Source organism: Heterodontus francisci, chromosome 33 (assembly GCF_036365525.1).
Source record: "Heterodontus francisci isolate sHetFra1 chromosome 33, sHetFra1.hap1, whole genome shotgun sequence".
In the NCBI taxonomy this organism is placed as follows: Eukaryota; Metazoa; Chordata; class Chondrichthyes; order Heterodontiformes; family Heterodontidae; genus Heterodontus; species Heterodontus francisci.
The window spans coordinates 47,048,863-47,075,881 of NC_090403.1; the positions used below are offsets into that span (position 1 = coordinate 47,048,863).

The following is a 27,019-nucleotide window of genomic DNA, read 5'->3' on the forward strand; positions in this document are numbered from 1 at the left end:
CAAGACTTTGAAATAATGAGTTGGGAAGGTGAATAGTCCTGACATACTGCATTTTTCAGATTCACCGATGTTTCGTAAAACCGTTTCAATAACTTCATAATTGTAGCAGTCTTTGCTCCCACATTAACAAAGCAGCTCGGATCTCAGTTATTCATTCCAGACCTTGTGTGTTACGGAAAGGTTAATTTTATTTTTAAAATGTGCGGTGTGAAAATTATAAATGACCCATCAGAGAGGCTATTATATAGAGGCCTTTTTATATGGATTGTCCAAAGTGCAAAACCCCATCAGCTCCTTAAGTCATCCTTGTATTCTGTGTTTCCCCAGTTGCTGGCTGCAGGAGTTCGTCTCTGTGTCTGGTTTGATTGACAGGAATATTTGCAGCACGGAGAGAGAAAGAAGAGAGATTGAGAGGGGCTGAATGTGATGTCAGAATGGTGAAGGGTCATTTGAAGGTTAGCTGCCAGGGAAAGGGTTCAGGGAGAGTTCAGGCGCATATATTAAGCAAATGAATCCTTTTAACCCAGTGGCAGAGAGGGAGGGAGGAGAGAGACCAGCAGAGAACACCAAGATATCTTACTCAGGATCGGAGAGAAGGGGAGATGAGAGTGAACACTGTTTAAACTTGTGTGCTTTAATCCATAAGGACTGTCCCAGGCATTTGAAGAGGCACTTGATGAAGATGTATTGAGACTCTGAGGCTGTTCTGAGGGGCGAAGCAGTAGAACTGCTGATGTTATTCTGACTAAACAGGGCTGTGCCTCCCTTTGTGGGTTTGGTGGTGTCGAGATATTTAAATGGTAAATGAACAGTTGGATTGATTACAGGATCACGACTTCAGCAGCTGGGACTGACCATGATTCTAGGTCCCAGTCACAACAACAGAAGCAGAACTCAAAACATGATCTCTGTTTCTAATTCTGGCAATCTTGTCCCCCTTTGACTCAGAGGTGTTGCTCTGAAGCTTAATGGTAATTTGCAGGCTACCGATCCCTGCTTGAACGAAGCAGAGAAAGAGAGATAAGAGGACTGTGGACTGTTTACACATTCTCGGTACATTTTGATTTCTGTCCTGTTTCGCAATGTTTGACTGCATGGATGTGTTGACAGTAAATCCAGGACAGCTGGTGGATTTTTACTCTCAGAGCCCCTCCTGCATGCTCCAAGAAAAAGGATCGAGCCCACCCTGCTTCATTGGGATCAGACACAAAGACTGGCAGAGGCTACCTAACCCTCAGTGTAGGTACCACAAAAACTCACTTCATCCATATTGGTCTTTTTTCCAGGAACATTTTTAATTGTTGTAGGAATTCTTGTGTGTATTTTGTTCAGTCGACCTCTTCCAGTTTCAGCTACTAAATTAGTTAAACTTGCTAAAATTCAGTTCATGAAGAATTGCTGCAAAGTAATTTACACTTAGTGGTAGAAAATGCCACAAAATCCTACTGCGTGAAGTTTGTTTTTGAAAAAATAAGGATTAGAATTTTGTGAATAGGAATCAACAATGTGACTATTTAATGTTGAGCCACGTCTTACATTGTAAGAACTAATTTTAAAAGGAGTGATCAGGATGTGTAAAAGCCAGCTGAATATTCAGACTGTCAGCATGCATATTCAAACCCAGCTCTAGGAATCAGTAGTCGTAGGGTTGCGAAGGTCCAGATTCTTTACTAAAACAGAGTACCTCAAGAGGATTAAAGACTTTGCAGCTCTCCTTCCCTCACCCCCAACCCCCATCCACCCCCCCAACCCACCACTTCCAACCCAATATAGAGCCAAAGTAATAAACTTTGCTCTAATCTTTCAGAAGGTATTGTGTCTTCAAGAAATTTGTACTACTTTAATTTGCTGCTAATTAGAATATAATGTTCCTTGCTCTAAGGTGCTTGTGACCTGGTACAGTTGCCATTATTTTCCCCTGTGCATGTGATTTTTGTTCCGTTAGGCTAATCGTGTCTGACATTTCTTCTACAACGTTGATCATGGATACTCCTTGTTCTAGCTTCTTGAATTTGAATTTGCCCACAGATAACTTGAATAGAGTCCACAGTAGATATTGAGAGGCTCTTGGTATTTTGTGTCACTTTGTAGCAGTGTAATGTCAGATATATTTCATGTACAGACTGTGATAGTTGAAGTTTTATCTGAAGACAAGCTGTATAGACATCACAGCAACTGTATGAAGTTTTCACTTTATTATTTTCTAGTCTCACATTCCTGTGTTGTAGTTAACTACAAGCACTCCTGTGTTTAATGTCATTGTATACCTGTTGGAAAAACTTTCCCTCTTGTTTTAAAACGCAGTGTAATTGTATTACTTTCATTGTGAAAACATTGCAACGTTATGAAAGTCTCATTGGCTCTCTTGTACGCAATGAGCATCATGACTAAAATGACGTGGAGCTGTTTGAAGCTGCTCCTATCCAGTGAGTGTATTTCAGATGATGCGAGAGCCACCTCAGTGCGCCAATTCCTCAGATTTATATTACCAAATCCAGCTTCCTTATTTCAACAGCAGAATCATAAATCCACGTTCTGCTGTCACTAGAAGGAAGTGGATTTTAACAGTGTAAACATGGAGAGCTGGCACATGGCTGTCACTCTTTCCTGATCCAAGCTACTGCAACATTAAATGGAAAAATGGATCAAAATGCCAACAATTGCTGTTTTTTTGGGAGGAGAATTTGCTACTTGATATTTGAAAATGTAGTCCTCTGTTTTTTTTCCCCCCCTTTTAAAGCCAGCCAGTTGTGCTGAGAAACTGCCATTGTACTAAAATCCTTTTTAGAGTAGCCTGGAGAGTTGTAACAAGAATTTAAAATATTGTTAATACTGGTAAGTTATTAATAGCAACTTGCATTTATATAAGCTGGCAAAACATCCACATATTCTTTTATTGTTCCAGCTCCTGTTCAGTATCCAATAAACTTTGATTCACAATGGCCATTGGACACTACCAGGAATTAGAAAAAAAATTAGTGGAGGTAACCAGTGATACGATGGTAGAGGTAGATTTTGAGGACACTTCTGAAGACGGGAAGAGCAATGTGAAAGGACTTAAAAAGAAAATACTAGAACATTCCCTTCAGACAAAAGTTGGCATCTGAAAGTGTGTTTAGGGTTAAAATGTTGATGTCTTTTATTTATTTAACTGCTATATATCACTTTTTCATGAAATTTTGGAATCATGTACAATGTTCTTTGTAAGAGAAAAACAGACAAAAGGCCCACTAGGTTTTTAAGTAAATACCTCATGGTGTATTTCTTGAAATGTTGCCCTAAGCCAACAAAACAATTCTTGTAATTCTTGTGGGAGCCGAGGGTATAATTGTAGACTTTTGTTGTTGATAATGCATTTCAGTCTGTGTCATCTTGGCTCAGTTGGTAAGACTCACCTGTTCGTCAGACAGTTATGGGTTTAAGTCCCACTCTAGGACTTGAACACACAACCCAGACTTAGCACATCAGTGGTGTGCTGCACTGTCAGAGGTTACCGTCCTTTGGACGAGACATTAAACCAAGGCCCCATCTAGTTTTGGTGGACGTAAAGGATCTCTCAGAGGGTAGAATATAAAGGGGAGAAAGTTCTACAGCTATACAAAGTCCTGGGTAGATCACGTCTGGAGCACAGTTCTGGACACCGCAACTTAGAAAGAATATATTGGCCTTGGAAAGAGTGCAGCGCAGATTCACCAGAATGTTACGGGGATCCAAGGGTTAAATTAAGGAGGGATTACACAAACTATTCTTGTATTTCTGAGAATATAGAAGGTTAAGGCGTGATATTGTTGAGTTTTTAGGCTTTGAAAGGAATTGATAAGGTAGATAGAGACAAACATTTTGTGCTGGTGGGGAGGTCTAGGACAAAGGGATATAACCTTAAAATTAGAGGCAAGCTGTTTAGGAGAGAAGTTAGGAAGCACTCCTTCACACAAAGGGTGGTAGAAGGATGGAACATTCCAACAACAAGCAGTAGATGCTCACTCAATTAATAGATTTTAAATTGGGGATCGCTAGACTACTTTTCTAGCTGAGGTTATTAAGGGGTATGAAACCAAGACAGGTAAGTGGAGTTGGGATGTAGATCAACCATAGCCTCATTGAATGGTGGAACAGACTCAAGGGGCTGAATGGTCTACCCCTGTTCTTGTGTTCCTTGGCACTATCTGAAGAAAGCAGGGAGCTCACGTCATAACCTGGAAACTTCCCTCCCTCAGCCAAAATCACCACAAAAAAGAGAAACTGGTCATGCATCTCACTTGCTATTTGCAGGATTTTACTATGTACAAGTTTGGTACCATATTTATTCCCATAACAACAGTGACTGCACTTGAAGTATTAGATGTGAAAATGAGAGACACGACAAGGCACTTATATAAAGGCAAGTTCTTTCTTAACCTACAAAAATAAGTGCTGCTAAGACTTAAATCAAAATTCTACTTTTTCCATTGTTTTACAGGAGCAATTTGCACAAAATAGTTTAATTGTTGTCCTTCCCCTGATTCTACTTCTTGTTGGAGCTCGGATGATGCTTAGAGGTGGCCATTGTTTTGTTTTGTGGTTGTACTGAGCTGGTTTCTATTTTATTTTGTTTTTGATGTGGGCTAGATTTTGTAAATTGGCTCTGGGAATCTAGATGCAGTGTAATTTTCACTGTGTGTGCAGCAGAATGTAAAAAGCTCTAAGGGTGGCCTGCCTGGTATTGTCTGCTGACAAAAGCAAGTAGTGTCGGGGCCTATAGCCTTGCTGTGATAAACACAGGCATCAAGCAGTCTTTTTCTCCCCCCTCCCCTTACAATTTTCTCTTCTCCTCTCCCAAGGGCTTGCTTGGTGTACTGTTCCACAGGGGCCAGCAGTCTTTTGATACCTCAGCTTCTTTATGTGCAAACCTAACTAGTGAGTGCTGGAGGCTGTTTTATCTTGATGACTTTACAGCTAAGTCTGCCCTCAAACAATATCCATGTATTCTATGTTGTGGCAGAAGTCACTGGATAGCGATCAGGAATGGGATGTGTGTGTGTGCTTTTTTTTTTCTAGCACCCGCAACCTCAGAGCACAGATCAATTCACTCAGTCCCACTGCTGTCCTGCTGAAAGCAGCTAACTTTAACACGATCCAGATATCAAACTTGCATCCCTCCTGGTTATGTGGCCCAACACCATACTAAATAATGTATTTACGCATTCATCAATGAAGAGCATTGCTGTTTTATGGTAGTAAAAGCAAAATACTGCAGATGCTGTAAATCTGAATTAAAAACAAAAACTGCTGGAAATACTCAGCAGGTCTGGCAGTATCTGTGGAGAGAGAAGGAGTGGTAATGTTTCAGATCAGTGACCTTTCATTGGAACTGGCAAAGGTTAGAAATGTAATATGTTTTAAGCAAATAAAGCGAGGGTGGGACCAAAGATAACAAAGGGAAAGGTGTTGATAGGACAGAGGGTCACAGAGAATAACTGACCAGAAGGTCATGGAGCAAAGACAAAGAGTGTGTTATTGGTGTGGTGAAAGACAAAGCGTTAGTGCAGAGAGGGTGTTAAATGACCGAATAATGAACAGTCCTGGCCAAAAGCACAAATACGAAAAAAAGCGATGGGAAAGCACATCGTAAAAAAATGAATGATGAAACAACTAAATAAAAAATTAAAAAGGTGGGTCAGTCATGCTCTGAAATTATTGAACTCAATGTTCAGCCCAGTAGTGTGCCTAATCAGTAAATGAGATGCTGTTCCTCGAGCTTGCGTTGATGTTCACAGTTCACAACACTGCAGCAAGCCCAGGATAGCGATGTGGGCATGAGAGCAAGGGGGTGTGTTGAAATGGCAAGCAACAGGAAGCTCGGGGTCATGTTTTTGGACTAAGCGTAGGTGTTCCACAAAGCGATCACCCAATCTGCATTTGGTCTCCCCAATTTAGAGGAGACAACATTGTGAGCAGCAAATACAGTATACTAAATTGAAAGAAGTACAAGTAAATCACTGCTTCACCTGAAAGGAGTGTTTGGGGCCTTGGATAGTGAGGGGGGAGGAGGTAAAAGGGCTGTTGTGGCAGGTTGCATCATTGAGGTAGCTGTGGGAGTCGGAAGCACTCCTTTCCATTCTCCCACTTTCTCGTCTCCGACACATCTGCTCTGATGATGCAACCTTCCACACCAGTGCTTCTCATATGTCTTCCTTTTTCCTCAACCGAGGATTCCCCCCCACTGTGGTTGACAGGGCCCCCAGCCGTGTCTGGCCCATTTCCCGCACCTCCATCCTCACCCCTTCTCCTCCCTCCCAGAACCGCGACAGGGTTCCCCTTGCCCTCACTTTCCACCCTAACAGCTTCCACATTCTCCGCCATTTCCGCCACCTCCACCCTGGTCCACTCCTCCATTACCGCTGACACCTCGTCCCCTTCCCACGGCATCTTCCCATGCAATCGCTGGATGTGTAATACCTTCCCATTTACCTCCTCTCTCCTCACTATCCAAGGCCCCAAACACTCCTTTCAGGTGAAGCAGCGATTTACTTGTACTTCTTTCAATTTAGTACACTGTATTCGTTGCTCACAATGCGGTCTCCTCTAGATTGAGAAGACCAAACGCAGATTGGGTGATCGCTTTGTGGAACACCTTCACTCAGTCTGAAAACATGACCCCGAGCTTGCCATTTCAGCACACCCCCTGCTCTCATGCCCACATCTGTGTCCTGTGTCCTGGGCTTACTGCAGTGTTCCAGTGAACATCAACACAAGCTCGAGGAACAGCATCTCATTTACCGATCAGGCACGCTACAGCCTACTGGGCTGAACATTGAGTTCATAATTTCAGAGCATGACTGGCCCACCTTTTTTATTTTTCATTTAATTTTTTATTTTTATTTTAGTTTGTTTCATCATTCATTTTTTTAAATGTGCCTGCCCACTGTTTTTTTTCATGTTTGTGCTTTTGGCCAGGGCTGTTCGTTATTCGGTTATTTAACACCCTCTCTGCACTAACGCTTTGTCTTTCACAACATTAACACACCCTTTGCTCCTTGACCTTCAGGTCAGTTATGCTCTGAGACCCTCTGTCCCATCAACACCTTTCCTTTTGTTATCTTTTGCTCCGCCCCTGCTTTATTTGCTTAAAACCTATTACATTTCAAATGTTTGCCAGTTCTGATGAAGGGTCACTGACCTGAAGCGTTAACTTTGTTTCTCTCTCGACAGATGCTGCCAGACCTGCTGAGTATTTCCAGCATTTACTGTTTTATAGTATCTTTCCACTTTGCTTATATTTGATTTAGATTAGATTAGAGATACAGCACTGAAACAGGCCCTTCGGCCCACCAAGTCTGTGCCGACCATCAACCACCCATTTATACTAATCCTACACTAATCCCATATTCCTACCACATCCCCACCTGTCCCTATCTTTCCCTACCACCTACCTATACTAGTGGCAATTTATAATTGCCAATTTACCTATCAACCTGCAAGTCTTTTGGCTTGTGGGAGGAAACCGGAGCACCCGGAGGAAACCCACGCAGACACAGGGAGAACTTGCAAACTCCACACAGGCAGTACCCGGAATTGAACCCGGGTTGCTGGAGCTGTGAGGCTGCGGTGCTAACCACTGCGCCACTGTGCCGCTTAGTTGGATGCTGGATCACAAATGGGTCCTCCGCAGCCAACCATTGGTAAGCCCAAGGTAAATTGTCCACATTAGTTAAAGCCAACAGCTGGGAACACTAGGTAAAATGGACCATGGTGAATCCAGATGTTTACTTTGGGGCTGCTGCTGCAATACCCAACACTTCCATTAGGAGTTAGTGATCATGACATCCCACTAAACTCAATACAAGAGCAAAAAAGCTGCATATGTTGGCAATCCGAAACAAAAAACAGAAAGTGCTGGAAACACTCAGCAATCAGAGACCAGACCGGTTGAAGTTTCAGGTGGGGACCTACACTATAATTTTGTTAAAATTTGCCACAGGATTGAATTGGAGCTGAAGTTGTATCTGAAAATTCTGGAGAAGTAACAAGAAGTCTGCCAATATTCCCTAATTTGCAATAAACTCCCCCTTTCAATACTTAGGAAGATTCACTCCAACTCCTCTGATAAGTCAATGAGTAAGTACACTACGCGATGTGCTGCTAAGCCAGACATATCAGAATCGTCTCAGGTTTGATCTCTGCTTTCTGTTGAGTTAGCTGGTCTAGCTAGGGCAGCAATGAGTGTGCTTTGATTGACTTAGTGTCTCCAAGCAGGAGAGGAAAATAATTGGCCGAACAGTCTGATCCTGACCATGATTTCAATGACTTTTCCCCAAAAGTGTGCCTATTTGACTATCTTGTGAGGATATAATCATGCCTTCCATGCTTGAATATCCTGCTGACATGAACTCTCTAGGCATTTTCAGGAAGAATGGTCAGTCAGGTCATAACTGATCAGCAGTGGTAGGCTGTTGATACCCTTGGAACTATCATCATTCAGTGCCTTCATGAGAGAAGAGCCTAGACAGTGAGTGCTAGCAGCCTATTCACACTTGGGGGGCATCGCAACTGAGCCATCCCTGATCCTGTCCTCACATGGTGTCACCTCTACTAATGCACCCAGAAGTCGATTCTATTTGTCAGACATTTTTCTCTGAAGAGGAACATTGTCTCCCTTTGTTGTACTCTCATGGTTTAGTTTGAAATAGTGTTTGAGCTCTACCTTTTCTGCACTGTTCACTATCATATATACTTCTGTTGTACCACCTATCAGCCACTTGCTTTCAAGATTGAAAAGTATATCCAGTCTTTCCTTGTGACACAAGTCTTCTGACACTGGGGATCAGTCTGGTGGCTCTTCAGTGTAATATTTTTAGGGTTTAACTGCCTCCCTTGTTTCCCAGTGACCAGAACTAGTCTGTGTATTGAAGTTGTGTTCAGAGCCTGATACAGTTTGAATGAGACTTTCTTTGATTCGTACTCTTACAGTTTGAACTGTACAATTTAACATTCTGTTTATTTTGTTGATTGCTGTTCCACAATGATTGTATTGGATAACGGTCAGTATCAGAAACAGGGTTCTTCCCTGCACCACCCTTCCCTCACCCCCTACCAAGCCCAAGGGGTACTGCAGCCAGCTGCTGCTCTAGAAATGGTGCCTTAGAGGAGATAGGATACTCAGCTCATCAAGAAGAGGATAGTACCTGAGTTGCTTTGTTGGGCTATTATGCTTGGCAGTGTTTTTACCCATTAAATTCATCAACACAGCTTCATTTCTAGTCAGCTTTGTAAATTATAATTTGAGGAAGCAGGTTAATGTGGACACATCCAGAAGCTGCAGTAAGAAAATGGAAATCACTGGCAAAGGAAAGATTTAAGAAAAAAATTGTTGGCAGGCAATTAACTCAAATGGAATAGTATAATTTGACTTAATTCAATCATTTTTCCCACCTAATGATTTTCCAATGTGATTTCCCAGGGCATACTGTCACCTCGACACAATCCTCATCAGGACTAAATAAAATCTAAATGTGGTTCTTGGTAACTAGTTTTATCATTGTACCATACAGTGATGTAAAGTTTTGAACAATGGCATTAACGTATTAATGACCAAACTGGCATGCCACTATCGCCTTGCATGACAAATGTTTTCAATTATTTTGAGCAGGAAATAGTTAACAGACTTTGGAATAAATCTATAAAAAGACCAAGGAGAAGGGTTGTAATTCTTAAAAACGTGTTTACTTTTCCGAAGCTTAACCTAAACTACAGATCGTTATCCTCGGAACCATTTGTTGTTTTTGGTGCTGTGAGAAAAATGTGTTCGCCGACACTGTAGGGCTGGCTAGGCCTGCAGGCCTGGAATTTCAGCATGTGTTTATGTTTAGGCACTGTGATTTCTATCTGCACAAAGCACTGTTTTTATTTGTTTTTCATATAGTTTTGCCAAGAGAAGGTACTTACTGTTTGGATTATTATACACCTCTTATTCCCTGAAACATTTATTGGTATGCTTCCTTTTACAGGAAGTGTGCTAAATTTTCTATGGTCTAACGTCTAAACAGACTGCCATAGTACTTCTGATTGTACTAGTTAAGTTCAAGCATTGCAACAATCTTGTGTCCTGCTTTGGATTCCATGATGAGAAAAAAAATGTTTTTGGGGACTAATTTTTTTTAAACCGTGTTAACTTTTGTTTTAAACACCATACGGGGATAAACTTTGGGAAGTTTGAAATAAGTTAGGGAATTGGGCAGAACTGTTTCACCTGAAGGATAAGAAGGATTTCGAATATGTTATCAGGAATGCGATTGTAGTAGATAGTATAAATTAGACAACATTTTTTTGAAGAGAAAAGGGATTGAGGAACATGGTGAGAAGGTACAGTTGATGAGGGTGATGTGTGGGGAAAAGTGACTGGTTTCCTGGGCCTAACGGTTTAATCCTTTATTAAAATTCTAATGTTTTTACGGTAGACTTTAGAACAAATTATTATTGTCTTGCCCTTCATCCACCACCATCAGATCATCCACCACCATCCTATTAGTGGAACAATCCTATTTTCCACAATGCCATCTGGTACCAGTTAAATAATTCATGCCTGAAGTAATCAAAATAATAAATATTCTAGATATGAAATTAATATGATTGTATAGTATCTGCTTTTCAATCAAGTATATAAGGTTGGGATGGGGGAATACAGTACCTTTTGCTTTGCTTTAGAGCTGTGGGGGGAGGGATTGTTTACTGTATTTTTATATTGGATTTGATGATGTGTCAAAGCTGCTGGCGCCATTGTAACATCAATGATACAGCACGCAACCTCTTATTTGATGGCTGACAAAAATGGATGTGCAGCTGCAAGAGGTTGGTGTGAGGAAGGTGCCTGGTTGGTTTCCCCGAGGACAAGCAGTGCATTGTTTCTAACAGCGGGTGATGACCAGATTCAATGCAGCGTGCCCTACCTGCAGGATCTGGGAATAGATGCACAAGTAAATGACACATTTTAAGGCATATGCCTGGGTTAGATCCCACTTACAGTACCATTTATCGATAGAACTTTCTGTGCTTGAACAGTTCAGCTGGGATTCCGTCCTTGTCCGGTGCCCTTTGGTCTATGGCCTTCTCATGCTCCAGTGATGAGGGTTCTTCATCTAACTCATCCAGGACAGGGAGTTGTGGGAGAGCATCAAGCGCAAACTGGGAGATGTCCAACTCACAGGAGTACAGCTCACAGTAGTGTTCAGCCCAGCAGGACATCTGTTTACTTCTGTCAGTGAGTACTTGACCATCATGGTTTATAAGGCCTGTGTTCTCAGCACCTTACTGTATGGCTGTGAAACATGGGCAACTTGCAGCTACAAGGGAGAGAAGCTCAATAATTTTCATCTTCACTGCCTGTGGCGCATTATGGATATATCCTGGCAGAACAAAATCACAAATGTGACTGTCCTCTCAAAGGCAGGGCTCCCAAATGTGTTGGCACTAATCAAACAGATGCAGCTTAGATGGATTGGACACACCAACAGGATGGAAGATGGTTGCATACCCAAAGACCCTTCAGTATGGTGAAGTAGCCGGGATCAGACGACCAGTGGAGCGCCCAAAGTTCCACTTCAAGGATGCTTGCAAGCGTGACATGAAGGCTCTAAATGTCGACTGTCACACATAGGAGTCACTAGCTGGCGAAAGAGGGAAATGGCAACACATCCTGTGGTCTGGTGTGCAGTAGACGACCAGTTGCTACAGCAGCTTTGGCAACAGGCGCCAACATCAAAAACAACCTCTCACAGCATCACTTGGCAGCTTCACATGCAGCACTTGTGGCAGAACCTGCCTCAACAAAGGTGCATTAAGAGAAGACACCCCACTTAAGTGGATTGTTTGCTACGTGTCATCATCTTTCATAGTTGGAAGGGTGCCAGCCAACCATGTATTGAGTAGTTGATTCAGTATTGCATGCTGCAAAAACTGCCTCTTAACCTGTTTCAACATTACTGCTGGCCTCTACTGATGACCTCACTCAAACTTTAAGTTCTTTCGCTGCATCCAAGGGCAACACACCTCAAGTTATTGTAAACCCATCTAGCTACCTGATGTGCAGTCCTGAAACCCAGGTTCACATGCAGGTTATGCACACACCTGACATTAGACATGTGTGTTTTTTTTTAAAAAGTTCCAGTATCTCAACACTACTTTTCTACATGCACCACAAGCTGGCTTGTCAGGGGCACAATCTCAACCTCGAGAAAGACATCCTTGGTGAAGCACATCTCTAACATGACCAGGTAGCTGTGGGGTTGGGGGAGGGTCCCTGGTCCCCCTCTGCTCATTCCTGAGGACCACCGCCTGCTGTCCAGCTCCCTGAGAGCAAGTGGGAGTCCTGGAGGAAAATCCAACCTTGCATGGAGGCTGTTTCAAATTGACAGTGAAACTTCCCAGTGTGATATGAGGTGAGAAAGGAAACAAGAGAAAAAACAAACAAACTGTGTGTCAAGCTACATGAAACAAAGTAAAGCAAAAGGGCTCACACTCACTCAGAAAGCAGTAACACACCTTCAAGAAACTGAACGCCAGGAAGCAAGTTTGGAAGTGCCCCTGTTTATACTGGCGTTCAGTGATGGTGTTTTGTTCCTGGAGCAAACCACAGAAAATGTAAGGTGAGGAAGCCTTGCCCTGATTTGCAAAGTTTTTGTGCCCACAATAAGGCCTGTGCAACAACCTCTGCTGACACCAACACAGCCCAGTCAAAGCAAAACAGGCAGCACACTCTGCACTTTCACGGAAATGATTCTCCTCGTGACCAAGTTTGTCGCTTACCCCCACCCCACCCCCTCTTTCTTTATGGTTGCATCTTCTGTATACTATACTACACTTAGATGCAGTTTACTTATATACAGTTTGCCTCTGTGTGCCTTTATTGTATTAAACGTTCATGTACTTTCCCCAATGGCTTAGAAAGTTTATCTACCAAGTAGCTGAGATGTGCAGATTAGGAAGATCCTGAGTTTGATCCCTGGTCTGTGCTGAGTTAACTTATCTGAGCTGGGCTAGATGTATGGGTGTTACATTTGGCCTATTTCACTATAGTCATAGCATGCAACCATATACTACCAATGTTTTTGAGAGTTTGTGCTATGATTTTGAACAGTTCGATGCACAGTGTTACGGTCAGCTGAGGAAGGGTCGAATGGTTCCCCTCTTTTCCCCCCTCGTTTGCAATAGAGTGTTTAACTGTTCACAGTCTGTAATCATAAAAGAACCAATTGGACAGGTTTTCTTGAGTATAACCAAGAAAGAAAGAGCTTTATTATATTTAAACCAATCTAATTAAAATAATAAAATACGCTCTAACTTTCTCTCACACACACTTACTCACTCTCACTGGAAGTTCACACACGCACACAAATAGATTACAGAGTGGGGAAAGGATTGATTAATCAAATTAGAGTCCAAAGAAATAAAAGGGGGTATACAGTCTGAAGATTGGTGACTCGGCTGGCTTCAAGCTGAACTCGGTGGTCTTTTGACTTCCCCTCCGTGGTCCCAATGCTTCCGATTTAAAGATCTAGACGGCTGATTTGGCTATTCTCCTGGAGACAGTAGTGCAGGGTTGATTTCGTTCAAGGAGTCTCTGTCTGCAGCCGGGGCATTCCTGGGTAGTCACAGTCAGCAAATGTGGATTGAAGCATACAAGGTGGGTTGGAGAGAACCCATTTGGGTCTACTCTCGTCAGCATCTCAGCTGCTTATTCCTTTAGTGCAGAAAAAGCAGAAGCTTAAACACATGAACGGTGGGTCTGTCATATGACTGTCACCCAGTGATTCAAACATGGTCGTGACTAGTATATTCCCCATTGTAACTTAATCAGTTCATGTTTGGGATTCCCCCTCCCACAGCTAGGATCCCATTGTTCAAGTGATTGGATTTAAGGTATTCCCAGTATATCTTGATGAGTTCATGTTTGGGAAACCCCTCTCAGCTAGGGTCCCATTGTCCACATGATTAGGTTTTGTGGTTCAGCTTCACCAGTTGAATTTTTTTTTTATTTCCAAAATATACTTTATTCATAAAAATCTGCAAAAATTACATTGCCAAACAGTTTCAAACAGCACCAAAAAATACAAACATTGCAAGGGAGATCAGTTTCCTTCTATACTATCATGAGTTTCTTCACAACCCTTCCATTTCACTGTTATCATGCCAATTACAGTTTTACATTTACAGCAAATGAAAATATCAACGATACAGTTCGAGGGGTTTCCCATGGATCCAACCCCTCAGTTCAGCTTGGTGGGGGTCCTTACACTGTGGTCTTTCCCCATTGAGCCTTTGCTGTGGTTGCCCCAAGCTTCAGTGCGTCCCTCAGCACGTAGTCCTGGACCTTGGAATGTGCCAGTCTGCAACATTCGGTGGTGGACAACTCTGCGCTGGAAGACCAGCAAGTTTCGGGCAGACCAAAGGGCGTCTTTCACCGAATTGATAGTCCTCCAGCAGCAGTTGATGTTTGTCTCGGTGTGCGTCCCTGGGAACAGCCCGTAGAGCACAGACTCCTGTGTTACAGAGCTGCTTGGGATGAACCTTGACAAAAACCACTGCATCTCTTTCCACACTTGCTTTGCAAAGACACATTCCAGGAGGAGGTGGGCGACCGTCTCTTCCCCACCACAGTCAACGCGGGGGCACTGTGCGGAGGGGGCGAGACTTCGGGTGTGCATGAAGGATCTGACGGGAAGGGCCCTTCTCACCACCAGCCAAGCTACGTCTTGGTGCTTGTTTGAAAGTTCTGGTGATGAGGCATTCCGCCAAATGACTTTGACGGTCTGCTCGGGGAACCATCCGACAGCATCCACCGTCTCCTTTTCCCGTAGGCCCTTGAGGACATTCCGTGCAGACCACTGCCTGATGGACCGGTGGTCAAAGGTGTTTTCCCGCAGTTGAATACCTCAGGTGATTGCCTTGATCCCTTGCTAATGGGGACAGGATATATGGTTCACTCATATTCCCCAGGTCATTGTCCTTGATGGTCTTTGCAGACATGGTGGCCGGGATTTTATCCAGGAGTCGGGGGTCTCAACCTCCGGCAAAAGCGCCGCTGAGAACCCCACATCGCCCCTACTGTGGGAGGACCGCCAAAAGAAGTGCCATTTAGGCACTTAACTGGACAGAGGCAGGACTTCCACAGAATTAAACACCCCAGCAACGGAAATATCGCCCTCTCAGAGCTGCCGGCCAATCAGAGGCCGACAGCTCTTTAACTGAGCAGTGCCACCACGGAGGCAGTGGCTGCTGCCGGGGGAGCACCCACCCGAGGCTGAGGAGTGGCGCTGGACCCAGGCCATAGGTAGGTCAGGCGGGAGGATCTCTCGGGGTGGGGTCATGGAAGAGGGGGTTGCAACGGGGTTGGCAACAAGGGCAGGGGTGTGGCCCTCAGCAGGCCTGCGCCCTTCCCGATGCCGGGTCCCTCGTTCAGGCACCGTGCCTTTTAATGAGGGACCCCTGCCCCCCACCCCCCACCCCCCTCCTCATTCACAGGCCTTCCTACCTGGACTTAATTTTGGCGGAGGCGTGAAGATGGCAGGGATTCCCTCCCTCCCCCCCCCACCCCCACCCCGGCCACCATCTCACCCGATTATATGCTCTCCCACCTCCATACCCGCCACGGGGGAAAGCATAAAATTCCCCCCCCGGTGTCTCCATCTGAATGGATTTGAATGTGGAATGTGCAGTGATGCAAATTGGGGTAGCCATCTTTAGCTGCGAGCTCAAGATACCTTTAGTCTCTGTTTTTTAAAAATTGAATTTGGGTTTTCAGCCGGGGGATTAAGAATCATCATTTGGAATAAAGCACATTTTTGTGACAGCAGTAATGATGCATCTCCAAAATACGTGAATTCGATATAAATTTAGCATCGTGTAACTGCAGTGAAGCAGAGAACTTGTTTTTTGTAATCCCATTCTTCCCTTTTCCATCAAAGGGAGCACTTCATGCTGGGTGTTGGTAGTCTTAATGCGTGACCCTTCACACTGAATGGCAACAGGCTCTTCAACTGTGAGGACATCACACCCAAGACCAATCTTGTCCTCACCCAGTATCCACCCTTGTGCACCTTTCAACTGAATGGTGATCAAGAATGGCAATTCGAGCTGCTTCTTGCCCTCTCCATGACCAAGGAACACTGAGACCAATTTAAGAACTACTGATCCCCCAGCACCCTAGCTGAAGTCAGCTAACTTGACACAGAATGGGTATTGAACCTTTCTGATCTGTAAATCTCAGTACCACAGCAGGGTGTGGCTTAGCTCAATGAGCCTGTATTCTTTTTGCATATATTACAGTGCATTGCTAGGGCTGGTCCTGTGCCATAAATGTCCTCATATAGAATTAAAGGCGTAATATATCACTGTTAATGTTGTTTTGAACTTGGCGTCAACAGCTTTAGTTGCTTTCTTTATTTGAAGTGGCTTTCCATCAGATTTTTAATGATTTTTTTTAAACTTGCATTGTCTCCTGCTTTTGTATGTTAGTGCATTATACCGTCTAAGATATGTATTTTTAAAATGTTACTTTTTAAATAAAAGCAGGTATCTACATTGTCTGTGTTTATTTTGTAAAGGAGCAGATGCTGTGCAAGGACTTAAAGACAGTAATTGAATATTTTGTTTTTGCTGAGATATAGAAACTGCTCGAGCTTTGCTCTTGCAGGTTTAAAACCTCATCAGAACTCAATTAAATTGCAGTCTTAAAACTGCCTCCCACGCATCCATTATTCCAGATAACACTTGCACTGCTTTCTGACCTGTAGCATTTTGTATATCGTTTGCGGGTGTAAGCATCATTTCAGACGCTCTCTATGTTAGGCTGTTCTGACAACATATCTGCAGAAATCATGGTCTTTGTGAAAGCTTGTCATTCAGAATGAATTAACGTGTGAAATCACTGTTCCATTTTTAGTTACAAGAACCCGTCTGATCACGATTGGAAAAGTTGGAATTTAAAGCTGTTTGAAACAATGGTTAAATAGCTCCCAGCATTCAGGAATGGAGTTTAAGAAATTAATAATATCTAATGGTTAGCTCATTGGCAGTCCAAGTTTCAATAAACCCTTTGTTCAGTTCAAGAATAGCCTTCTTGTAAACTTCCTAAATCACATGCACGCATGTGCACATTTCATTGGAGAGCCTTCTGCGGGCAAAGATGTCTGTATGAATTGATCGCAGTTCCCTATATTTACTTATCAAGTCCTTGTGTCTATGGGAAGCAAAGGATTGGAAACCTGTTATTTGTCCTAAATATTTTTCATTTAAATTTTTTTTTGTCACAGGCTCCATTATCCTCATTTCCAAAGAGCTACTTGTTAATTTTAAGTTTGTTTGACCACTGTCAAGTGACCTCGGCAGAGATCTCTAAAAGCAAAATACTGCGGATGCTGGAAATCTGAAATTGAAACAGAAAATGCTGCAAATACTCAGCAGGTCTGGCAGCATCTGTGGATAGAGAAACAGAGTTAACATTTCAGGTCGTGACCTTTCATCAGGACAGTTCGATGATCTCTGCGTACTGGTTTTGGACAAGAATCATGAATAAATAGAGTACTGCAATCAAAATTCAATGGAGACATTGTGGAACAAAGGCTCAATGGGCCTTTGTTTTGACATAGACTTCAAGACATAGACTGAAGTTCACAAAAGACGCTGGCAAGTGGAAGAATACAGTCTCTTTAAGCAGGAACTGCTGTTGATTTTGCCAGTTAACATTTTCATACTGCTACTTACATGCAGTAAGTGCTATATTACTATAAAACAAAATTAAAGTTGTTTGTAGTTATATTTTTAAAGCCATTTGTTAGAATCAACAAACATGGCACAAAATTAAACTACAAAAGAGCAGTTTACTATATTGGGCTTTTCATCACTTCTCACTTAGCATGGAAAAATCAACATCCAGAACATAAAAGCGAGAAGCTGATGATTAGTGACAGACATTATGGCAAGTGTATTAACCTACACAGTACTAACATGGCAGTCATTATTTTATTCATGCCATTTTATTAGTCCTTTCACTTCCCTTTTTCTGATCTCTAATAATCCTTGCAACGGATTTGCAAATAGTGTATTTTGCCAGCAACACCCTGGCCAAAAGATATAATCTAAATAGTTACTTGCACATGTCAGGTGATTATGACTGTTTGCAATTTTCTTCCCACCTCTCCTCAAGTTCTTGACTCTTGCTGAAGCAGATTCAATGGTAACTTTACAAAGGGAGTTTAATAAACAGGTGAATCACTGAAATTTACGGCACAGAAGGAGGCCATTCAGCCCATCGTGTTTGTGCTGGCTGACTAGAAGCCATCCAGTCTAATCCCACTTTCCAGCTCTTAGACCATAGCCTTGTAGGTTCTGGCACTTCAAGTGCTTATTTAAGTACTTTTTTAAATGTTATGAGGGTTTCCGCCTCTACCACCCTTTCAGGCAGTGAGTTGCAGATCCCCATCACCATCTGGGTGAAAACAATCTCCTCTCGAATCCCCTCTAAACCTCCTACCTCTTACCCTAACTCTATGCTCCCTGGTTATGGACCCCTCAAACAAGGGAAATGGAGGGGCTGGATTTTAAGAAGCCCTCGATGTCGAGATCTGTGGCGGGAAGGGCCTGAAGATAGCTCTGGACTTCTTTAAATATTTAAATAAGCCGGCAGGGCTGACTGCCTTTTAAAAATGGCGTCAGCGCCTGCGCACAGGCAGCTGATGCCATTGCCGGGACGGAGAGCCTGCCCCCTCCACATGATTGGGTGGGGGTGGGCCTCCCCGACTATTTAAATGAGCCGCTGTGATTAAGATCACAGCGGCTCTTTGGTGTGCGGCTCACCATTTTTTGAGCTCGCCACCGATCTTGGTAGCTCATAGAAACCAGCCTGAGGTCTTTCTATCCACTCTATCTAGATCCCTCATAATTTTCTGTACTTCAGGTAGGTCTCCCCCTCAGCCTCCTCTGTTCCAAAGAAAGCAGCTGTAGTCTATCCAATTTTTCCTCATAACTAAACTTCTCCAGTCCAGGCAACATCCTCGTAAATCTCTTCTGTACCCTTTCTAGGGCAATCACATCTTGCCAGAACAATATACTGTACTCCAGTTGTGGCCTAACCAGTGTTTTATATAGTTTCAGCATAACCTCCCAGCTCTTATGTTCTATGCCTTGGCTAATAAAGACAAGTATTCATTATGCCTTCTTGAGCGCCTTATCAACCTGTCCAGCCACTTTCAGGGATCTGTGGACATCCACTCCAAGGTCCCTTTGTTCTTCTCAGTATCTTACCATTTATTGTGCGTTCCCTTGCCCTGCTAGCCTTCCCCAAATGTATTACCTCACACTTCTCTGGATTGTACTCCATTTGCCACTGTCCCACCCACCTGACTAGTCCATTGATATCTTCCTGCAGTCCACAGCTTTCTTCTTCATTATCAACCACACGGCCAATTGATGCGGAAAAGATTTATAGGATTTTTGGAAAAGAGTGGGGGAGTGATACTAATTGGATAGCAGTACCAAAGAGTTGGCACATGCATGATTGGCCAAATGGCCGCCTGTGTCGTATCGTTCTATGATTTGACCCTAGCTTGCATTAAGTCAGTTGATCTCACCTAAACTACTACAGTCGGTTTTGTGCTTCTAAGTTATAGAGGGTACGTGACCAGGCGTTTTTCTCTGGGTCTCAATCCATAACCCCTGCTGGAAGTGCATGTGTGTGGATATCACCTGAGGAAAATTCCAGGCTTTTTAAAAATTCATTCATGGGATGTGGGTGCCAGTATTTATTGTCCATCCCAAATTACCCTTGAGAAGTTGGTGGTGAACTGCTCTCTTGAACTGCTGCAGTCCACGTGGTCGAGCTACACCCACTTACGCACACCCCCTTAAGCAAGGGTTCCAGGATTTTGACCCAGTAACAATGAAGGGACGGTGATAAAGTTTGAGTCAGGATAATGTGTGACTTGGAGGGGAACTTGCAGATGGTGGTGTTTCCATGCACTTGCTGCCCTTGTCATTCTAGTTGGTAGAGTTTGTGGGTTTGGGAGGTGCTATTGAAAGAGCCTTGGCAAATTGTTGCACTGCTTCTTGTAGATGGTACACAATTCATCAACGCTGCACTGTGCATCGGTGGTAGAGGGAGTGAAATTTTAAAGAGTTGGATGGGGTGCCGATCAAGCGTGCTACTTTGTCCTGGATGGTGTCGAACATCTTAAGGGCGGCACAGTGGCGCAGTGGTTAGCGGCGCAGTGGTTAGCACCGCACCCTCACAGCTCCAGCGACCTGGGTTCAATTCTGGGTACTGCCTGTGTGGAGTTTGCAAGTTCTCCCTGTGTCTGCGTGGGTTTCCTCCGGGTGCTCCGGTTTCCTCCCACAAGCCAAAGACTTGCAGGTTGATAGGTAAATTGGCCATTAGCAATTGCCCCTAGTATAGGTAGGTGGTAGAGAAATATAGGGACAGGTGGGGATGTGGTAGTAATACGGAATTAGTGTAGGATTAGTATAAATGGGTGGTTGATGGTCGGCACAGACTCGGTGGGCCGAAGGGCCTGTTTCAGTGCTGTATCTCTAAAACTAAACTAAAAAAAAACTAAAAAACTTGTTGGAGCTGCAGTCTGCCAGGCAAATGGAAAGTATTCCATCACACTCCTGACTTGTGCCTTGTAGATGGTGGACAGGCTTTGGGGAGTCATGAGATGAGTTAAACGCCGCAGAGTTACTTACTCTGATAGCCACAGTATTTATGGTCAATGGTAACCCCACCCCACCCCACCCCACCCCAGGATGTTGACAGTAGGGGGGTTTAGCCATTGAATGTCAACTGGAGATGTTTAGACTCTCTCTTATTGCTGTTTTTCATTGCCTGATACTTAGGTAGCACAGATGTTTCTTGTCACTTATCAACCCAGCCCTGAACATCTTACTGCAGGTGGCCACGGACTGCTATGCAATCATCAGCAAACATCCCCACTTCAGACTTTTTGAGAGATCATTGATAAAGCAGCTGATGATGGTTGGGCCTAGGACACTGTCTTGAGGAACTCCTGCAGTGATGTCCAAGGGCTCAGAAGATTGGTCTCTCAACAACTGCAGCCATATTCCTTTGTGATCGGTATGACTCCAACCAGTAGAAATTTTCTCCCCGATTCCCATTGGCTTCAATTTTATTAGGGCTCCTTGATGCCACATTTGGTCAACTGCTGCCTTGATGTCAAGGGCAGTCACTCTCATCTCACCTCTTTTGTCCATGTTTGGTCAATTAGGTCTGGAGCCGAGTGGCCCTGGCAGAACCCAAACTGAGTATTGGTGAGCAGGTTACTGGTGAATAGTGCTGCTTGACAGCACCAATAACGACACCTTCCATCACTTTGCTGATGATTGAGAGTATACTGATGGGACAGTAATTGGCCGGATTGGATTTGTCCTGTTTTTTATGGACAGGACATACCTGGGCAATTCTTCACATTGTTGGGTAGATGCCAGTATTGGAGCTGTACTGGAACAGTTTGGCTAGAGGTGAGGATAGTTCTGGAACGCAAGTCTTCAGTACTACAGCCAGGTTGTTGTTGGGAACTACAGCCTTTGCTGTATCCAGTGCCTTCAACCATTTCTTGATATAAGGCGGAATTAGTTAAATTGGCGGAAGACTGACTTCTATGATGGTGGGGACCTCAAATTGAGGCCGAGATGAACTATCCATTCAGCCCTTCTGGCTGAAGGTGGTTGCAAACACTTCAGCCTTGTTATTTACACTCACGTGCTGGGATCCGCCATCATTGAGGATGGGAAAATTCATGGAACCTCCCCCTCCCATTAGTTGTTTAATTGTCCACCACCATTCACAAATGGAAGTGGCAGGACTGCAGAGTTTTGATCTGATAGGTTGTGAGATTGCTTAACTCTGTCTATAGCATGGCGCTTCTGCTGTTTAGCATGAAAGTAGTCCAGTTTTGTAGCTTCACCAGATTGGCATCTCATGTTTTATTATGCCTGGTGCTGCTCTTATGCAGTCCTCATTGAAATAGAGTTGATCCCCTGGCTTGATAGTAATGGGGGTATGCCAGACTATGAGGTTATAGATTATGGTGGCATACAATTCTGCTGCTGCTTATGGCCCACAGACCTCACAGCGCCTCATAGCTGCCCACTAGTGAGCAGCTGGATCTGTTCTGAATTTATCCCATTCAGCACAATGGTAGTGCCACACATGATGAAAAGTGTCCTCAGTATGAAGACATTGTCTCTACAAGGACTGTGTGGTGCTGAGTGCTAGCAATACTGACATGGGCAGATGCATCTGCAACTGATAGATAGGTGAGGATGAAGTCAAATAGGTTTTTCCCTGATGTTGGTTCTCTCACCATTTGCCATAGGTGCAGTGTGGCAGCTATAACCTTCAGGGCTTGGCCAGCTTGGTCTGTAGTGGTGCTACTGGGTAACTCCTGGTGATGGACGTTGAACTCCCCCACACCCAGAGTACATTCTGTGCCCTTACTACCCTCAGTACTTTTTCCTAGTGGTGTTTAACGTAGAATAGTCATCAGCTGAGGAATGGGAGGTAGGTGGTAATCAGCAGGAAGTTTGCTTTCCCATGTTTGACTTGATGCCATGGGATTTCATGGGGTCTGGAGTCAATGTTGAGGACTCACAGGCTCACTTCCTCCTGACTGAATACCACTGTGCCACTGTGTACCTCTGGTGAATCTGTCCTGTCAGTGGATGGTGTTGGAGGAGTCCGGGGCATTTGCTGAAAAGTATAATTCTGGGAGCATGAATATTTCAGACTGTTGCTTGAATAGTCTATAGGACAGCTCTCCCAATTTTGGCATGTCCCCAGATGTTAGTGCGGAGGACTTTGCAAAGTCAAATGGACCGGGTGTACCTTTATTTGTGTCCGGTTCCTAACTTGATGCCGGGTGGTCCATCCAGTTTTATTTTTATTCAACATTTTTGTAGTGGTGTGATGCAACTAACTAGCTTGCTGGCCATTTCAAAGGGCAGTTAAGGATCAGTGATATTGCTATGGGTCTGGAGTCATGTTTAGGCGAGACCAGGTAAGGATGACAGATATCCTTCTCTAAAGGACGTTAGTGAAACAGATGGGTTTTTATGTGAATCCTGTAGTCTCATGATCGCTATTACTGATACTAGCCTTTTATTTCAGATATATTTAATTAACTGAATTTATATTCCCCAGCTGCTGGGGTGGGATTTGAATTCATGTCTCCAGATTATTAGTCCAGGCCTCTGGATTACGAGTCCAGTAACATAATCACAATGCTGCTGTACCTCAAGACTTGACTATGAAGCTTCATTGATCGAAGTGTCTTAGAGAGAGAGTGAGTCATTTATGGCACAGAAGGAAGCCATTCATCCATCAGGGCGATGCTGGCTCTCCACAGAGCTATGTAGTCAGTCCCATTCCTGGCTCGATCACCGTAGCCCTGCAAGTCTATTTCTCTCAGTCGGCCATCCGACTTCCTCTTGATACGAATGACTAAGTCAGCAGAAAGTGACTGGTATCTGGGGAACGATAAATCAATAAAGAGAATTTTATGGGGCCTGCAGGAGCAGGACAGGAGGCGGGGTAGAGGGGTGCAAATAATTGGGAGGTACTGCAGGAGGTGGCGTATCTGCTGCCATGGCATGTTGCCAACAGTGGGGAAGTTGAAGGATAGGCCTCTTGCCCAGAAGCCAATTGTGCCATTTAAGTGGGCAGTTATGGGCCTCTTCCCACCACCACTGGCATTTTACCTGAACACTGACAGCCTTCCTGCGGGCTTGGGTGGGGGGAGGGGGACCTCCCAATCGGGCACCCTGTGGCCTATGGAGATGGGCCCTGGCAGCACTGACCACCCCCACAGCAGTAACCCCCCGCCCTCTCCAACCACCTCCTCCCCACCGCCCACTCCCAAACCTCACTGGGGCCTGCCTGACTGGCCCCGGCAACGCCAACCCCATTTCCCTTCTTCCAACCGCTACCAGTGGTGCTGTTGAGACTGAAGAGCTTTAGGTGTGCTGTCGTCCCTTAAAAGGACAGGAGCCCCAAAGGCAGCTCATTAGCTGCTAGATTGCCATAGAATCTGGACAGGGCTTCCCCAAACGGCCAAGGTGGGATTTCCACCTGCTTTCCGGGCCGTCATCGGAGTCATCACTGTCCCAACAGAATCCAGCCCTATGTATTGAGCAAATGGTGAAAATTAGCAAAAGAAAAATATTAATTGGGGAAAAAAAATTAAAACTCAGTGCTTTCCAGAAAATATTGACAAAAATATTCTGAATGTAATGAAAAACATAGTCTGGAACTCAGTGCTGTGAAGAAGGAATAAGATGCAATATCCCTCAAGTTTACCACTTGGCTTCACTTCCAGACAGAATTGGGAACTCATTGGGAATTGCAGAGCGCAATCTGGATGCAATCGCTCTGACGAATACGTTAACACACCATCAACATGGTATTTTAGAACTTGGAGGAAAGCTGTTTGCTCAAGAGATCCATAGCCTACTAAATAAAGGCTGCCCCAAATTTTTCAACAAAAGCCAAATAACCTGCTCCTATTGTAAAAATTTCCCATGTGGGGTAACTTTATGAACTCCTGATGTGGAGCTGCACACATTGACAGGCCATATTAGGAATTTGGGTGCAACAGACTTATTTGAAAAGTTATCCCATTGGATCTTAAAACAAGTCACATAGGAACAGAAGTAAGCCATTCATCCCCTTTGAGTCTGTTCCACCATTCAATTAGATCATGGCTGATCTATACCATAACTCCATTTGCCAACCTTTGCTCCATATTCCTTGATACCCTAACCTAACAAGGTCCATCGATCTCGGTCTTGGAATTTGCAAATGACCCAGGATCCACAGCTATGTGGAAGAGAAAGATCCAAACATTTTCAGTACCCTTAGTGAACTAGCAACCACTGTAGTAGAAATAATAAGCCATTTGTTTTTGTGGGGTAGAGGAACAATGGCAACATGTACTCAGAATTTGGATTAGCCTTTGGAATTTGGCGTGAACAGTTTATGGATCCGAAGCCACACATCCTGACTCTTCAGATTTTCCTAAGCTGAAGTTCAGAACATCGGAAAATTAAAAACATGTTAGTTTCAACCACTGGATGTTTTTAAATTTGAAACTATAAAAGAATTCAGACATTTAGAACTCCCAGTGACAATAGAAAGCCACATTTGCCACCCATTCAAATACAGTTTGGCCTTAAAAGACGCTTAAATGAAGATCGCCTGAAAACTCAAAGATAGGGGATGCCAAGTCATGTTCTTGGGTGTACTTCCAGTGTTTGAGAAAAGCATTCCTGATACTGGGAGCTCATTTCATGATGTTAATTAGGCTGTCCCCAGAATCTCCAGCCCACTTTTGGCCAACCAGTCCAAATTGCACTGACTTTTCTGCTTTTTTTTTTGTTCAGCCAGAAAATCGCAGCTTGAGCCCTTTTTTCAAGACCTTTATTCAGCAAGAAGTTGGCAAGCATTGAAACCATTACAAGATGCTCCTTCATGTTAAAAGAATGCACTTTGGTTGTGGAGTGACATTTTCCTCCACAAATTGTTCAGATGCTACAGTCAAATACAAAGGGTAAAGGGTGATTAAATAATACCATCTCTTTGCTTTGCTCAGTCTGTGATTACTGTATTTTGCACTGTTCAGAGTACGTTGATGGCAGTAGTTTATGAACTTGGTTGACAATGTGAAGTGAACAGATTGCGGACAGCCCTTTGAGTTATTTTCTCAGTTCTTGGAGTCGTTGGTACCAATGTCACTAACAATGATGTTTCAGGCAAAATTTAGTTGAAAACAATATCCGCATTTGAGGACCGACATCCTTTCCAGATTTCAAAATATGTAAATCTGTTCTAACCTATAATATTCGGCATGATTTTCTTTTTCACAGGGTGTGGGCATTGCTGGCAAGGCCAGCATTTATTGCCCATTCCTAATTGCCCTTGAGAAGGTGCTGGTGAGCTGCCTTCTTGACAGCTGAGTGGCTTGCTAGGCCATTTTAGAGGGCCGTCAAGTTTCAATCACATTGCTGTGGGTCTGGAGTCACATATAGGCCAGCCCAGGCAAGGATGGCAGATTTCATTACTGGTACTAGCTTTTTATTCCAGTTTAATTTAATGAACTGAATTTAATTCCCCCCCGTCCCCCTCCCCCCACCCCCCATGGTGGGATTTGGACACTTGTCTTCAGGCCTCTGGATTATTTGTCTCACAACATAGCCACAATGCTACATTTGTAGCTAGTGATCTGCTACCAAATGGTATAAAATAAACATTAAGACTGCATTTACATATCTGTACCATTGCAGGTGGTTATGGTATAAATCAAATTGAAGTCGTGAGACTCCATTCTCCTAGGGACAGGAGTCTACAGCCTAAAAGTGTACAGAACATGAGACCTCTCCCTAGCTTGCAGTATGGAGAGACACAGGAATGGAGGTCCGTGAATTTTTTTTTGTGCAAACTGTTCTGAGTTGTTCTCAAGTCAGTTGCTGCAGAAAATGGACAAGGAATCTCTCGCACACTTGCGCATCAGGCCCCACTGTGCGTTATTTTCACACAATATTTAGAAATAACATTTTGTCACTGGTTTCCATTCATGGAAAAATGCCTGGAGAGGCAGCTGGGGAAAGATTAAATACAAGAGAAGACACTGTTGGTAACAGAGACAATGGCATATGATACTAGAGGTGCAATAGTTCAGTAATGTCTGACATCAGGAACACAATCCTAATCCATATCACAGAACTAGTTGTGCTGAAAGAAGTTCAATAATAAATGCAAAACTGGTTAAGTAAGTCTTAACTATGTAACTTGGAAGATTAGGTCAGCTCACCTAATTGTTCAGTGGTTGCATTACCTGCTTGATTTGGTACCGAACCATGAAGATTTGGAAGGTCCCAAGTTCAATCCCAGATCTAAGTCGAGTTGGTCAGGCTCAACATTACTTTTGGCCTCAATAGTCCTGGGCTTGGGAGGGGGAAGAAAATCAGAGTTTCCATTCTG

The 27,019-nt window shown here is 43.7% G+C and overlaps 1 protein-coding gene across 17 annotated transcripts in view; it reads left to right on the plus strand.

Moving 5' to 3' along the window:
* Positions 1-27,019, plus strand: part of raraa (retinoic acid receptor, alpha a) — a 594,392-nt gene that overhangs the window by 453,692 nt on the left and 113,681 nt on the right. The window contains exon 1 of one of the 17 annotated variants that reach the window (XM_068013494.1): positions 1,119-1,243. The exons of the other annotated variants lie outside the window; for them this stretch is intronic. The gene's annotated coding sequence lies outside the window, so the exon portion shown is untranslated. Of the gene's footprint in view, positions 1-1,118; positions 1,244-27,019 lie in introns of those variants that run through there. 17 annotated transcript variants of the gene reach the window in all.